Below are 10,207 nucleotides of genomic sequence, written 5' to 3'. Positions count from 1 at the left end.
GCTCAGCAGAATAAAGATGTTACCAGGTGATGGGCAGAAAAAATAAGCAACCAGAGCTTCATGAGATTCTTCTGCATCAGTATTCTTATACCCAATCTTATGTTTTTCTTCCTCAGAAAGAAATGTTTTTTTCACCTTTTGTCCCCTAAGTTTTCTAGTCACCCCTTTCATTCAAGTGTGTCCCATGCTCTTACCACGATGCCTTTTGTCTTCCTAACCAGAGAAGGAACAGGAACTTCAGTGACACATGACCATTTCACACCTGATACACGACATAAGCTTACGCTGGTAGACTGATAGCATTCCTCCCCATGTCCATTATATAGCATTTTGCTTTGTTTCAGCTAAACATTTTTTTTTTCTTCCCAGCATGAAGGAAATTAACCCCGAAGTTGGAAAGGGAAATTTTATTCAAGTGTTTAAGCACTTGGGTTCCTCCGTGTTAGCCAAGCACAGCTGATGCAAATTGAAGCAAACAGAACAACATTCATGTGCCCCAGTATAGCTTCAGCAAGTTTGGTTAAGGCTAGAGCTTTGAGCTTGTTCTGTCAGAGCTTCTCAAGTGTCCTAAGAAGCAGGGAAGATGGAGAAAAGCATAGAAGTGGAAATCCTTCCTAGCTGTTGTGACAGATGTCAGGAAACTGTTGTCCTTGTGGATGTTTATACATATACATTTTTAAAGCAAAACATCAACAAGTGAAACCACAGTGTAAGCCTAAATACAAGAGCAACCTTGTGTGCTAGCCCATAGATTGAAAGCAGATGTAGGACTTGGTAATTAGGCCTGATTCAAGCTGCCTGAAGTGCATAAAAGCAGTTGTTTTGGAAATGAAGGGAGGGACCAGGGGAACATAAACACAATTTGTCTTTTTGCAGCACATGGCAATGGATTAAAGCAAATGCAAGCAAATTAATCATGGGGCAAAAAAAAAAAATCTTCAGGGAGGACACTTACACACTGTCATCCTTCAAAAATGAAATGTTTAAATGTTACTGTTTTGAAGCTAGTATTCTAATGATTCAGGTCTGCAACCTGATTGAGAAGCTGAACTATTTGATGAACTTGTATATCTATTGAACACATGCCTCTAAGAAGCATAATTGAAGTGACTGTGAACTCACCACGAAGTGGTTGCTGCTTGTTGCTTGATCTGGTCTGATACCTGCCTGGCAGGATTTGGATCAAGACCTTGTGCTTGGTAAAAATTGAATACTAGCAAAAGCTTTTCTATGTCTATGATGCCAATACAAAATGATGCTTTGAAGAAGGCACTATAAATATATATCATTTTAAAGTTCGTTGGTTTCTGCTTTACAGATAGTTAAAACACTTCCCACTCTTCACCGAGAGACAAGTTTGACTGCAGTATACACAACTCATAGGTTGCTGTGATATGCGCTGAAGGTGAATTGGACCCACTGGTGTAGGTTCTTGTTATTAAGACAACTCTGACATCCCCACCTGAACGTGAAATTCCTTTGTTTTTATCTCACCGCAGCCTACTAGATGCTGTCAATCACACAGCGCACACACATTTTATTGAACTTAATGAAAATGTTACATTAAATGCTGAGGTCATGTAGGATAACAATCCATTACTTACAGTACTGTCACACAGATGAAAATACAATTTTTGAGAAATAAAATCTGATGTTTATTAACCTCCCATAGCTATGCTGAGGATAGCAGTATTATAAACATTCACTATTCTTAATCTTAACTCACCATTCTCACGTAAGTCAAAGTCTTGCCATCACACAGAAGCACAGTTTTAGTGAAGTAATTCTGAGAATTGCTGCCTCAGAAAAGGCCCCCACTCCTCTGAGATTAAACATGTACATTCCTATCATACCTGCTTTCATAACAGCACTGCTATACTTCTGTCTGAAGTTCCACCCTTACTTAGTATATGAAAAATTGGAGTAGAGTGATGCACATCTTCTGTTCAGTAGAAGTTAAGACTGTGACACATTCATCCACTATAAATACACAAGTACAATATTACAGGTTTCTGCACCAAAGGCCAACTAAGATGACAAGAGGGTCTTCAAGCCCCTCTGTGGAGCACTGTTGTGTCACCACAGTTCAGCTGCATGGTTTATCAGCAGGTTTTTGCATAATCCCAGGGAAGTCAGAGGTACATTTATTGTAAGGGGATTGCTCTAATAGAACTTGGAAGAAAGACATTTTGAACACCAGCCTTCCATTTCTTCAAATAGTTGCAAGTACACATAAGTACTTAACACCAAATAAAACTTACACTCCCTGTCCCTGTGCTGAGAGTACATGTGCGTAAAATGCAGCTAAGAAATGCTCCCTCTCACCCCCCGCCCCAAATTTCATTACTTTCATCTGGAGTTTAGCAATTTCTGAACATGAACCACATGTCCTTATCTGCGCGCACAGAGGTTTTTCTGGAGGGGGCTCCTTGACTGAAGCCTCCAAGAATGACAAACACAAGTACTCCTGGTTTGTGCCACACAAGCTGCTCTCAGTATCCTGCACCATGAAACCACACAGGGATTCTTGCTGTGGCCAGATGTCAAGAGCTTGGATAGAACAGACAGGCTGAAGAACCCCATATCTAAAGTTACCTTTCAAGTAGAATCACTACTTTTATTTATATACATGTATTTAAATGATGTGGGTAGGATTTTTTCCTCGATGCTGTGGGTTTTATATAGTACAGAACTCAAAGGACATACTTCAAAACACTTGCATCACTGCAGAGAAGCAGAATCACTTCGTACCTATGGTTGCTACATTTCAAACTTGTTAACATCAGATTGTTGCCCTGCAAAGGGAGATGTTACATTTTTAACATCTGAAATTTACATGTTCTATATTAACAAACAGAAAAATACCACAATAGCTTCAGTGCAACTCCATTCAATTTTTAAAACTGGATAATGAGCTAGATCTCTCGCATATCAGATACGATCTTGAACGCACTTTCAAACAGTGACTGGCATGGTTTTAGCCTAAATATTGCAATAAAGCCTATGTGACTAAGAAGAAACCTTGCGAAAGAATAAAGTGCTGAGGAGGTGGCTGTTGCTGTGGGTTCCTCAGGTCTGGAGTGACAGAAGCAAACAGCACACAGCTCTTTGATTCACATGGGCTCCCTCCATAGCCATCTCCAACACTTGGCTAACTTCGGCTTCTGAATTGCTTGGATGTTGATTTGCAGATTTTACCTATAGCACCAGAGGGATTTTATTTTTTTGGGCTCATTAAGTCCAAGGCAGTTGAGGTAGCAGAAGGGGAGCTATCTCCCATTCCAATACGAAGGGCTTTATGTTCCCCACAGCAAACAAGATTACTGCAGCCACAGAGGCAATGAAGCTAAAAAGCACAACAGCTCAAGCTGATACAAAAGCCATACAGAAAATCAAACTCTGAGGCTAAAAAAATGGGGGGTTGTTTGTTTTGAATGCACTGACATTAAATTCCAATTTAAAGGCAATTCAAGAATCAGTGCAATCATTTCCAAGTAGTTAGCCTAGTGGTTTTATGAAAAAAGAAACTCCAACCCAAAGAAGGGATCATTCCCCCCTCACCACCACCCCCACTTTAGACCCTGGATTGACTTTTTAGGGGAAATTCAATGCCCTGTATCACTTCTGATAGGACTTGCTCTCAGATTAGGGGAACTACCCAAATCCCTAGGATGGGGACAGCCCTTCCCTGGCAAGGAGAGCCAGAGCAGCACAACAATTTCGCCAGGGTTTCATAGCAACATCCTCACCTACTCCTGTGAGGACTGGCAGGAGCAGCAGAGCTCAGTACACCTACTCAGAACAACAGTACCAGGGACCTAAGACTAACAGTTATTTCCCCAGAGTAGGAGAAAGGGAAGAGAGGAAAAGAAGATAGTGCCCCAAGCTTCATTTTCACTACCTTGTTTTTATTTCACTCATCTTCCGCTTTCTCCAAAGAAGCAGCTTTTGACTGAAAGCTTAATTTCTAGCATTTTTCAGTATGTATTTAACTTACAGGAATATGGCTAAGGTTATGCTGAACCAGCATCTAAGCTATATTGAGCTTTCCTTCCTCACCATTCAAATAAAACGGAGTATTTTCCCAATTAACATTTTTGCTTCCTGTTTAAGTGCATGACTCCAGGCTCTGGAGTCAGTACCAAGGAGCTGCGGTTTCTCCAGAAGATGTCGCTATTCTGCAGAAATCTCCCTAGAAGGCTCGGTATCTTTGCAGCCAGTGAACAGATTAATATAGTTAAAATGAATCAGACGATTTTCAGAACAAGTCTCTGATAAGTTCAGCCACTCCATTTCCTCTGCGAATACAGCTCCACCATCTACGTAAGCCTTTTATCATAATGTGTCTTAATATATTAACATTCATTTTATTCTGACCATTTGCTGAAGCATAAAGTTACCTTTAAGCTCCTTTCTCCCTCTCAGGGTACATACTTTTCTCCTAATACTTCATTAAGGACAAAATACATTTAGCAAGGAGGACTGGGGATGGAGGGGAGGGCAAGCAGGCAAAACAACAGGTATTTTCTCTGCTTTTTCAACCACAATATGCAACTACACAACATTTCCTCTTTAGGACAATTCAACTGTTAATGTAGTGACATCTTTGTGAGTTTCAATGCAGCATAGTAAAACAGTCCATACCATGAGTTCAAGACCAAATCATCACATTCTTAGCAATTGCTTCTGCTCGTTAAAAAGAAAGAAATAGTCTCACAGCAGACAGTGCCCAATTGACAAGCCTTCTGCAAGTCTAACGTACCAAATCCTTTATTTCATTTTCCAAACTGAGAATACTACTCTTCTGAAACTTATCACCACGGCCCCAGAGCTTTCTCTGGAAGGAAAAATTTGATGCAAGGTAGAAATATCAAACACTATAGAGGCCCCATTACTCCAGCTTATTTTAACAAGTACATTTCACAGTCATCACAATCACCAAGAACACAGATTTGTTGTTGATTTAGGAAGCCATCTGCCCTTGTCACTATTTGTTAATTATTGTTCTTCTTTTCTCTTCCTGAATACATGAACCACTTATCCCTTGACTTAACCCACTTCTTCCATCTTTCTGCCCTCTGAGAGAGTCAGTATTTTGGCTAAATCCACATGCACACACTCCACAGCTCCTCCGCATTAACTCAGCAAGTCCCTTACTGAAGACTCAGGCAAAGCTGGACCAGTCTCCAGCTCTTCTTCAACTCAAGATGGAAGCAGAGCCAGCACCGAGGAATCCACACTGCTCTCTGCTGAAAGACCAGCCTGGTGCTGGCAGGCTTGCTAGCAGCTCAGCACTGTCATCTGATGTCTCATGCTCCAAGGCATGAAGCCTGACATCAGGACTCCGCACTCAGAAGGGAAAACAGAGTGATTATCAATGCAGGTTTTAAAAAGAAAAACAAGAACAACAAACTTGGAGACTTGCTCTCTAACTCCCCATCATGGTTCTGGGTCTGTTAACAGGGACACTTTACATCACTCCGAGGTTTTAGAAGGAAAATATTCTTTTTCTCTCTGGTGAAATAGCCATTATTTAATTAGTTTCTACTGGGTAACTCTACTCAGCACTTGTGTCTTTGCTCAACACATCCAGCAACCAAGTGACATAGACTGCTGCTTTCCTCTTCAGCTGAGAAACCACATCTACCAGGTTTGACACTAGGTGTGGTGGAAAAAAAGGTGCCCCATACTAAATAAATCCCTGTTCAGCAGCACTATCACTGCTGGTCTTGTGTTCACTGGTTTTCAGTCTTAAACAATGTTTATCCACTCTGAAACCTAAGGTGAGGGAATGGTAAGGACATGCCCATAATATCTTCAGAGACCTCTGCCTTCACCAGGCTTTGCTCTGTGACTGATGAGGCCCTTCCCAGAGGGTGAAGGAACTGCTAGAGAAAGCCCAGCTGTAGCTCCTGTACAGTCAATATTCACCAACTGTGCTGTGGGGAAGCAATATATTTGCCCTTGGGAAAAAGTTGGTGCCATCATTCAGTGGGAGCTGTCATAGTCTAAGGATACGGGGAAGTACAGGAAAACCTAACTCAGCTGATTGACATCCTTCTTCCCCCTCTCCAGGGCCTCTCAAATACAGAGGCCCAAGACTGTGGGGCAATAAAGCCATACCGTCAGACCCCCTCCATCAGCTATGCCTGTGCTGTTACTACGATGAACTGATATTTACTCCAAAACCTGAGAGGATAAGCTGGGCTAAACAGTGGTATCAGCTTCCTAAAGGGCTTCCTTCACCAGAAGGCTCCCTGCTTTCCCCCCCAAGTTTTATTGATTTGGCTGATCAAAGTTATCACCACATTTAAAGAGGCAGCAGTAAAGGAATGAAAGTAGTTTCATCACGATACAAGTACTTGTACTACAGACAAGTAAGACTGCTTCCATCACCACGTTCCCCTCAATGACCAGAGGGTCCCAGACCTCTGCTTTTGTCCAAGTTTCACTCCAAAGAAAAAAAAGTAATCAAAAAAATACACACAAAGCAGCACACAACTACCCTCTCTTGCTGAGAACTGTTCAAAAGCAGAGTAAAGACATTTCCCTACTTCTCCTTCATCCAGAGTGAATAAAAAGATGAGCAGCCATGGATGAAGATGTGTTACTGAAACGCACAGTAATGTAAAAGGTTTTAAAATTGAAACTGCTGGCCTTTAAGTGGTTGTAGATAATAGCTGAGCTGCAGCCATGCTGCTTTTAATCTAACAGCACTGAGTGACAAATGATAGCATGAGGTGGAGAAGAATGCCCTCCCCTGCAGCGTCTTCCTCTTTAGTGAGGTTTTAGTGTGCTTACTAATCAAATATGAAAATAAGCATGCCATCAGCAGCACCTTTTAGTTTAGGAAGGGACTTGAAATATGAATCTCACATACATGCTCACAGCTCTGATACAGTTGAGTTAAAAATTAATGAAAGGCTTTCCATCTGGAAATTATCATTTGCTGTAAACTTCTTCCTCTTTTTTTTTTTTTTTTTTTTTTTAAATCAGAACACCAGAGATCAAAGCATAAACAAGGGACTTTGGAAGTCTTTAACAAGATATAGCACAGTCAAAGCCAAAGATGCTATGTAAACTCTGGATATAAAGAAGTTTCTCATCTCTGTCAAGGTGGCCACCTCCAGTCCCACTGCTCTTTGTGACATTTGATTTCCTCAGTGGTTCTCACTGCCTGCTGAATTCCCATGAGATTTGTCCTCAACCTCCTCTTTTCCTTCTGCCTTTCTCCCTAGATCTCATGCAGAGACCTGGAGTAGGATTCCAAAGCACCCCCAGCTTAAGGATGTGCTAGACCTGACCCACCACATCCAGGAGGATGACAACACAGGCCAACTCCCAATACATAGAGGTATGGCTGCTGCAGTAGAAGAGAAGTATTCATCACTCTCCTCCAGTAAGCACTGCCTTCTGCCACACACACACAATCCTGTATGTATGATAAATTGCGCTGTCTCACAGGAAGACTTGCAGCCTTTTGTCTCCAGGTACAGTTTCCAAGCATTTCACATGCTTTTTCTGTTATGGAAAGGGTAAGTCAAAGCTTGATTTATATGAGACTACAGCCACTGCTTTGCTTAGGGAGGGGGATTTCAGTGTATATTTTACACTCTCTGTGCACAGGACAAGCACAAAGGTGGTGACATTGAGAGGAGCATAGAGGACTTGCACTCAGCTGTCATTCACTGACAACAGAGCTTGGACACTGCTCCACCTAAGTAGCTATAACTTAATAAATACGTAGTCTGCTTGCAATCTCATGCACCTGGTTTAAATACATAACAGAGAAAAGCAAGGGACAGTTGAAAAATTCACTTTTCATCTTAACTGACAAATTCAAGTAGTTTCTGCTATCTTCTACTTGGATTTATTCAGAAAAAAAAGTTCAGATTTACACAACTAAATTTGCACAATTCACACAAAAGGAAAAATTAGATCCTCAATGTCCAAGGCTCATCAAGGAAGGTTTTTCCGTAAGTCATGGGTACGCAAAGGTGACACAGATACCAGACCTGGCACTGCACAGGATGCATCTCTAAGAATATTTTAATCACTGGAGCCAAACCCCCCACCCCATCAGGGCTACTCAACAAAAAGGTCTCATTGGAAGTCAGGCTTCACATTGTCAAAACATGGCCTTGATCATCTCCACCTTTAGGTAATCAGCAAACACTCCTAAGGGGTTTTGTTTCTAGAGCCCTATTTCCCAGCCCCTGCTGCAATTCCGGTAATGGAAAATTAATGTACAGAAACTGAAACATTCACAGCCACTAGCCTTCTTAAAGGCCTCCTGCCTTCAGATGTCTTCCAAAACTCAGTTTTCCCTCTATCTGCTCCGGACCTCCCTTTTACCATTTCAGTTGCTTCAACTTGAGCTCTACAACACCTTTACAAGGAACTACATATGGCAAGACTGAAAAATAAAGCCCAGATCTTTCACTAAAGCTCGCAAGTTTCAATTAAGTGAGAAACAGTCAAGACTGATCGGTAGAGCTTAATTAGCAGAAATGTGGCCCTTTCTCTCTTCCTGGCATAATCAGCAGTAAAATGTGCTAAAACAAGAGGAAGAAAGGATGGGCTAGGGACAGAGGTGATCATCTTGAACAACTGTCTAATCATTCATAACCTTGATTCACATATATAGTAAATATATCCTCTTCCTTTTCATCAGCATGTGTTGACACCTACAGTAATTACTCCCAGAAAGTTAACTCTCTGAGGCAATATTTCTAACCCACTTAATTGCACAAGTACCAACTTACACTCTATCAGCACTGATGAGCTGTGACATCCTCCTGTCAGCCAAGTAATTTGTTGGCAGAAAATGCCACAGACACTTTCTTCTCCATCTTTCAAAACCCTTCATGCAAATGAGGCAGAGTAATTAGCACTGACCTTTGGCTAATGGTAGTTGCCAATCAGGGGTGTTTCCCTACTCAGCTGCTGAGTTTATATATTCCACTGAACAACCAGGAGTACAAACCAGGCACACTGTGCTCGCAGCAGGCAGCCAGCAGTACTCACAGCGTGGTTGCCATCAGGGTATGGGATGCTTCCCTACTACTTCTAGGGACTGGCATTAGAAGCAAATAAAACTTCATGATGCCCTACACCTCATAGCACTAAAGGCGAGTTTTAGACCAAGAACAAACAGAAGAAAACAAAACAAGCACAGAAACAAAAGAGAACTTGACCCAGGTACTTTTCATTCAGAAACCTTTCAAGGGGAAAAAAGAGCACAAGGCTGTTTGGGAGTTGAGTTGGGTGAACTCGAGTATTGCCACCTGGTCTGGCCAGACTTGCTGGTCTGAGACAGCATTGTCTGTCAGCCTCACAGAACACGTTATTTGAAGCTTCAAAGCACAAAGTTCAACATTTAAAAGTGACCACGAAGTGGTCTATTACCATTTCCAGAAGCTCCTTGCCCAGGGCACCCCAATAAAGGCGTCCCTTTGTCCGCCTGCTCCCCTCATGAGGGCTCTCGCCACCATAGGCCTCACCCTCCACACCTCCGGGGCCTATTCTTAGCTTCCCTGCTCCCAGCAAATTGGTCACAGTTGCATTCACTGTCAAGCAAATCCAGCCAAAGATAAATCACCTCACATTAATCTTTTACAGTCCACACACAAGGCCGAAGAGCAGTAAGTTGACACTTTAATCACGGCACTGCTACACGCCCCTGTTCCCCACCAGGCTGTGAGCACCTCCTGTGCTCTGGCCCATCGTCGCCAGCCACCCTGCAGCTGTCACCAAGTGAAAAATGCCATCTCTGGAAATGCTGTCGCTGTCTGTTTGCAAGCATAAAGATTAATACAGAAGTCAATGGAAGTTGCTGGGGTCTACCAGGGTGATGGAAGAGGCAAACAGCCTGGGAGCCCAGCCATCCAAAACTGGAGCATGAGCATCGCCCCACAGCAGGTTTCAGCTTCAAAGGTGGTAAAGCACTGGTAAGGGATCAGTAGAATTGGATTATGGAGTTAAGTCCCAAATACATATGCCATAAGTAATATTTCCAGTTGTGACAAAGCTTGGTTTGACTCAAAATAATGTACAACTTCAGAAGGCCATCTGTCAACAAAATACCTCTCTCCATCCCACATCCATGGAGTTCAGCAAACAAACTTGTTTTGATGTTTCCAGCATCTCCAATTAGCCAAGCATCGCAAACACATGTGCCCAATAACACACTGTCTTTCATGGATGG

This window comes from Aythya fuligula, chromosome 1, assembly GCF_009819795.1.
Source record: "Aythya fuligula isolate bAytFul2 chromosome 1, bAytFul2.pri, whole genome shotgun sequence".
Taxonomy (NCBI): domain Eukaryota; kingdom Metazoa; phylum Chordata; class Aves; order Anseriformes; family Anatidae; genus Aythya; species Aythya fuligula.
Note: the sequence above shows the minus strand (reverse complement) of the source record.